Genomic DNA, 5649 nt, shown 5'->3' on the forward strand with positions numbered 1-5649 from the left:
TGTTTATGCTTTTCTAACTGTTTATTTGTTTATACTTTTATCCTTGTTTGCCATACACGTCAGAACCATACTTTCATGGAGAGCCTAAGTTGAAAATATAAGAGGTACTGAAGATGGGGCTACCGTGACTGTCGGGAATATATATATATATATATATATATATATATATATATATATATATATATATATATATATATATTTTGCACGTAAAGAACTTCTGATTCAGCCTTGTTTATATTTGTATCGTCATTTTTACAGCAAGCTAAACACTATATAGCCAAACTGTAGAAGAATGGATTAACAAAGTGAAAGGTACTCCTTATATATATATATATATATATATATATATATATATATATATATATATATATATAGAGAGAGAGAGAGAGAGAGAGAGAGAGAGAGAGAGAGAGAGAGAGAGAGAGAGAGAGTGGGCGAGCTTGGGAAATGAATGTGTGTTTGGCAGTGCAAGAGAACCTGTTTGTTACTCATCCTTGGCTCCTATGACTCACTCTCAGCTGAATAAAATCGCCTGTCCTCAGCTGGAATAGAATATTAGAGTAGTGCCGATCATGAGGTGGATAACAGGACATAATAAGTGTCTTTGGAAATTGCGTAAAACCTCTTCCTTAGCGATTCATTCTACACATTACTCTTCAATATTCCCTCCTACGCTATCGGTGTAAATAACGTCGATATCAAAAAGGATATAAAATATGATAACAGAGAAAGTGAAAAATAAATCGCTAAGGAAGAGGTGCTAAGAGCTTTCCCATGCCACTTATAATACCGCCTTAGTTCTCTCCATCGCTTAAGTTCTAGTGACGCTGGCAACTTCAAACAAACCTTGACACATTGTTCTTCGTTTGTCGCAAAATAATATTGAAATAGTTTTGTAATTTTCCAACTGGATCCCTCCCACCCGCGTAGTTGCAGTGATAATGATGATGATAATAATAACAGTGATATCACGGTATACTAATAACAACAGTATTAACAGAAATAAAATAATATAATAATAATAATAATAATAATAATAATAATAATAGTAATAATAATAACAAAAACACAATTTCCAGTCACCCACAACCGCCTGACATTTCCCAGCAGCGACATCGACCCCTTGCGAATTTCTCGGAAGTGGTTTGCGTAGTGTCCTAGCATCTCTCCCTTAGCGATTTATTTTGTATATTGCTCCTTGGCATTCTCTCTCTCTCTCTCTCTCTCTCTCTCTCTTTCTCATGGAATGCAGAAATACAGGTGCCTCATGCTCTGCGATTTATTTTGCGTATTGTGTCTTTGAATCTCTCTCTCTCTCTCTCTCTCTCTCTCTCTCTCTCTCTCGTGTTAACATCTCGTCTACCAATAACATGAAAGAGGATACTAATGTGTTATGTGCAGAATAAATCGCCTAAGTACAGGTATCACGAAATCTCCAAGGCCACTTAGAACCAGTGAAAAGCCTTTGTCGGCGAGGTACGAGCGAGGACATTTAAATCCGAAAGTATTGAAATGTCGCCTTACACCTCGAGGATGCCTAAAGTATATTGATGGCTATCTACCTACCAAGTTTCACACCTTTACGACAAACTGTCCGTAGCTCTCTTTTGAAGAGTTTCGACATGTTGCACTTTGCGCGTGTCACGTGCCACATGCACCGCCTGGGTGTGATGAAACCTCTCAAAAACAAATCTTAAAGAATGGGGCTATCATCTGGTGCAAACCACGCAGTGATCGGCTCTGTGGCTGCTGAGATATGTTTCTCAAAAGCGTTACGGTTGGGCCGGGTCGCGTATTTCCGTCCTGTATGGGTATTCGTCTCAATACCACAGCCAGCCACTTCAGCCAAGCAACCTTAGTGGGATAAGTGAGGTCAGAATAATAGACAAATAATTTTGCCTGGGAAGCACATTGAACATATTTTCGAGAAAAATCTATGATTAATTTTGAAACGACTGGGCGAGCGTCTTTCTTGGCTAAGGTTTCCAGGTGAGATGAATACATAATTATACAGACCGGAAATATGCGGCCGGGCCGGGTTGGGCCGCCCGTATGTGAGAAAATGTGCCACTACTTGACGAGAGACTCGCCAGGGCTTCGCCCTCGCTCGTAATGACATAAAGACATCGTAGCATAACCTCCCTACCGATTTATTCTGCCTATCACACCCACTTATTCTCTTGCGCCGTTACTGAGATCAATTGTGCTTTGTACAGAAAACGCATAGGTAGCAGAACACGACGTCAGCGTTCAATAAGCAAAATAAATCCCTAAAGAAAAGGTGTTAGGAAGCCATCAGAGCTACCGGGTACCTAATATACTGCCCTCAGAGTCGCATCCTCGTTGGCACAGGAGATTCCGTAACGCATCTCCCTTAGCGACTTATCCTCCACGTTACACCTTACTTTCACGTGGTATTTGCAGGCTGGTCCGAAAATAACGCTTCACATAATAGAAACTCACCTGGCGATATGTTTTGTGGAGACGGCACAGGTGTGGGCGTGGGTGTGGCAGGAGTAGGAAATGAAAGGCTCGTCCTCCCAACCAGTGGTGTTTGCCAGCCGTCTGGCCATAGGGGGTGGGGGCGTGTGGGGAGGGACGTGATGTCGATGTGGGGGAGTTGTGTGTGTGTGTGTGTGTGATTACTGTATTGCTATTGTTAATACACTTACATTACTACTACTACTACTACTGCTACTACTACTACTGCTGTTACTATTATACCACTACTACTACTACTGCTGCTGCTGCTACTACTACTACTATTACTACAACAGCAACAACAACAACAACTACTACTACTACTACTACTACTCCAGAGTATCACACGAAGCATTTCAGAATTATTACAACACTTGATAACAAATGCTTTTGTGATTACGACTTGTATTACAGTACTGTCTATATATCGCGTCAGAATTCCACTGCAACCCCAAAACAGCGAAATGCTGTGACAAAAGAGTAGACAAAGATATACTGCAATGCATATTTTATTAATGTAAGGAAAATATCACCTACTGTATATGTTGCCCGCTCAAAATGATAATAATATAATAGTAATTAAATGCCTAAGTTTCCAGTACTCATAGAGTATCAAATTACACAAAATCAACATAGCCTGCACTGAAAGGGAATATTTTAAACTGTAAATGTTACAACATTGTACAGAAGATAAAGTAGATATAATGATCGTTTTAATGTGTATGTCATAGAATGGCTTAATTCGCCTCCTATTATGAGTGACCAGAAAACTGATATACTGATACTTTCAGTGGAGGGGGGGGGGCGTCTGGGTAGGAGTCAGCAAGTTGTGGGGGGAGTATGCCCCCCCTCACCCCCCGGTAGCTACGCTACTGCTAGCAACACACAAGAAAGCAATCGGCAGAGTGGAAACGTATAATTATGGGTCACCATGTAGGCTGTATCTGTTTAATTAATATTGACAGTTTGCATCAGTAACATAAAAAGACATTATTCTCTCCTTCAGTCCGACGACGTATTTTTCAGTTTGTCTTTGTATCTCCAGACGTTATTATTCAGCCTCGGGGATTTTCTGATGAAGGACCATCACTGGGAGCGGCCCTGTTCGTCAGTCTCTCATTAACGTTTTCCGAACACGAGGTGCTTCACTCCCTTAGACTTAGACAGACTTCAGTGAATCAACACATCACACACCATACCTCGATACCTCGAGACAGGTCATTAACCGAAGGGCACTGAAGCTCTAGCACTTTCGTACTTCTAACTGGAGAGATTCAGGCTTCATTAACTTATTCATTCTTATACATTCCTCTTAGTACTGCATAGTCTCCTCGATTAAAATGAAAAATACGTCGCCGCAGTGGAAGAGGTGTTACGTAAGCTCTGAAGTCAAGAATACCATCGTCAAGTTGTGGTTTCGGGATATGTCTGCTTCGTCTCCGCTACAAGAGGCATCGGACTCCTCCTTAGCGATTTATTCTGCTCATTACATATGTGTCTACCGGTATGTTTCCGATTAATATTATGTCGATATTAAACCTATAAATTACATATCAAAAATACTGAAGTGTAATATGCAAACGAAATCACTAATTAAGAGGTGCTACGAAGCCTCCCATGCCACAAAGCCGAGTACGAAAGCTCAACAACTACGCACATACACGTTCGTGGTTCCGTAAACGCTCACGGCTCGTTACAGACAGATGGAGCATTGCTGTCCGTATGTCTATGTGTTCGCTCACTCTTGCACTAGAAAAAAGGAAACATTGTAGGATCACAACGTTTTCGAAGTTTTCATATTGTTCAACGTATTTTGTTCTAATAAAATAACCACTTTTTTCTTCCATCAACTTCTCTCATAACTTTACTACCTTCTTTTATTTGTTTACACTCCAGTCCCTCGATGTCCAAACAAGTCACAGTACGCTAGATTTGTCATTATTTACCAGGAAGAATTAACAGCCTGAAGTTGTAATCTTCTGGTGAGTTACATACGCATTAAGCTGTAAAAAATAGTGAAATTTATCAGTCTTAAGAATTTTTCAAGGTAAACACCACTACTCGGACAAGTGAGCCAGTATGTTCGCGTTCTCTTGAAGATACAAAGTTAACGCTTACAAGACTCAGTTTTAAGTTACTCCACGGCTGAGCGAAAAATCCAAAACCGCGGTAAGGATGCTGCTTGTATTCTTACCTTGAATTAAAGAGAAGTTAAGGCAAAAAATTAATCCTCAGGCAAGCGACACACTCGTCCTCCCACTGCAAAACCCGTGAACTTACTGACTTTTGCGCGCTGCGTCCGTGCCCGTGATGGCGGTGAGAGGCGAGGTTGGGGTTGCGTTGCCTCAGAAGATATTTATACGGAGGATGGACAAGGCTGGAGCTCCGTGACGTAGCAGGAGTACGGTCCTCCCATTGGTTGAACGCACAGGGACCACCAGGCATACACCATTCTCCCATTGGTTGAACGCAGGAGGGAGGGATCGCCTGGCGTAACGTCTCACACACACACACACACACACACACACACATACAGGAATATTTACAGTCTTACAGTTCACTTACACAAAAACACTACTCGCTACTTACACCATTTCCCTCATAATTCACCCATAAGATCATCAGTAATTGAATATTTGCAGCTCCGTAAATGGGTAAGAACTGAACCCCATTTGAAATTAGCCCAGGAATCATCTTAAGTTTTCACATTAGATCCTTGGCAACTGTACAGTGAAAATTATTGCAGGTAAGCACAACTGATGCAGACAAACATCAGATAAATACTAGTACACTACAATATACGCTGGCAAGATTTTGACCTTACTCTGTGACCATGACGTTTGCTGGTTGTACTGAAAATCGAATGCCTTCACCCTCGGCTTACCCTGATTCCCTCCACCAACTTTGGTTTAAATCGGACAAAACTGTAAGTTGCCCTTGCATGTGACATTGACCTTTTATCTGTTATTCTAAAGAACATTAGGTCAACCCAATGACTGACCCAGAACCATTCCACCAAGTTTGGTCCATATCAGATCAAAACTTTTAGTTTGTTCACATAAATACAATTCGAACTTTGGCCTTGTCCTGTGACCTTGTCCTTGGACTGATTGTTTTGAAAATAGAATTTCTTTATTCTTGCCTTACCTGCAAAACTTTCACTTACTT

At 41.0% G+C, this 5649-nt stretch overlaps 1 protein-coding gene across 3 annotated transcripts in view; it reads right to left on the bottom strand.

Annotated features, from left to right (window-relative positions):
• Positions 1 to 4785, bottom strand: part of LOC145393419 (uncharacterized) — a 14159-nt gene extending 9374 nt beyond the window's left edge. The window contains exon 1 of one of the 3 annotated variants that reach the window (XM_080267513.1): positions 4762 to 4785. The gene's annotated coding sequence lies outside the window, so the exon portion shown is untranslated. The other 2 variants (XM_080267512.1, XM_080267514.1) reach the window with 2 other exon arrangements.
• Positions 4786 to 5649: the final 864 nt, after the last annotated feature.

Source organism: Coenobita brevimanus, chromosome 24, assembly GCF_032717465.1.
Source record: "Coenobita brevimanus isolate Jiangsu-jjx chromosome 24, ASM3271746v2, whole genome shotgun sequence".
NCBI classification, from domain to species: Eukaryota; Metazoa; Arthropoda; class Malacostraca; order Decapoda; family Coenobitidae; genus Coenobita; species Coenobita brevimanus.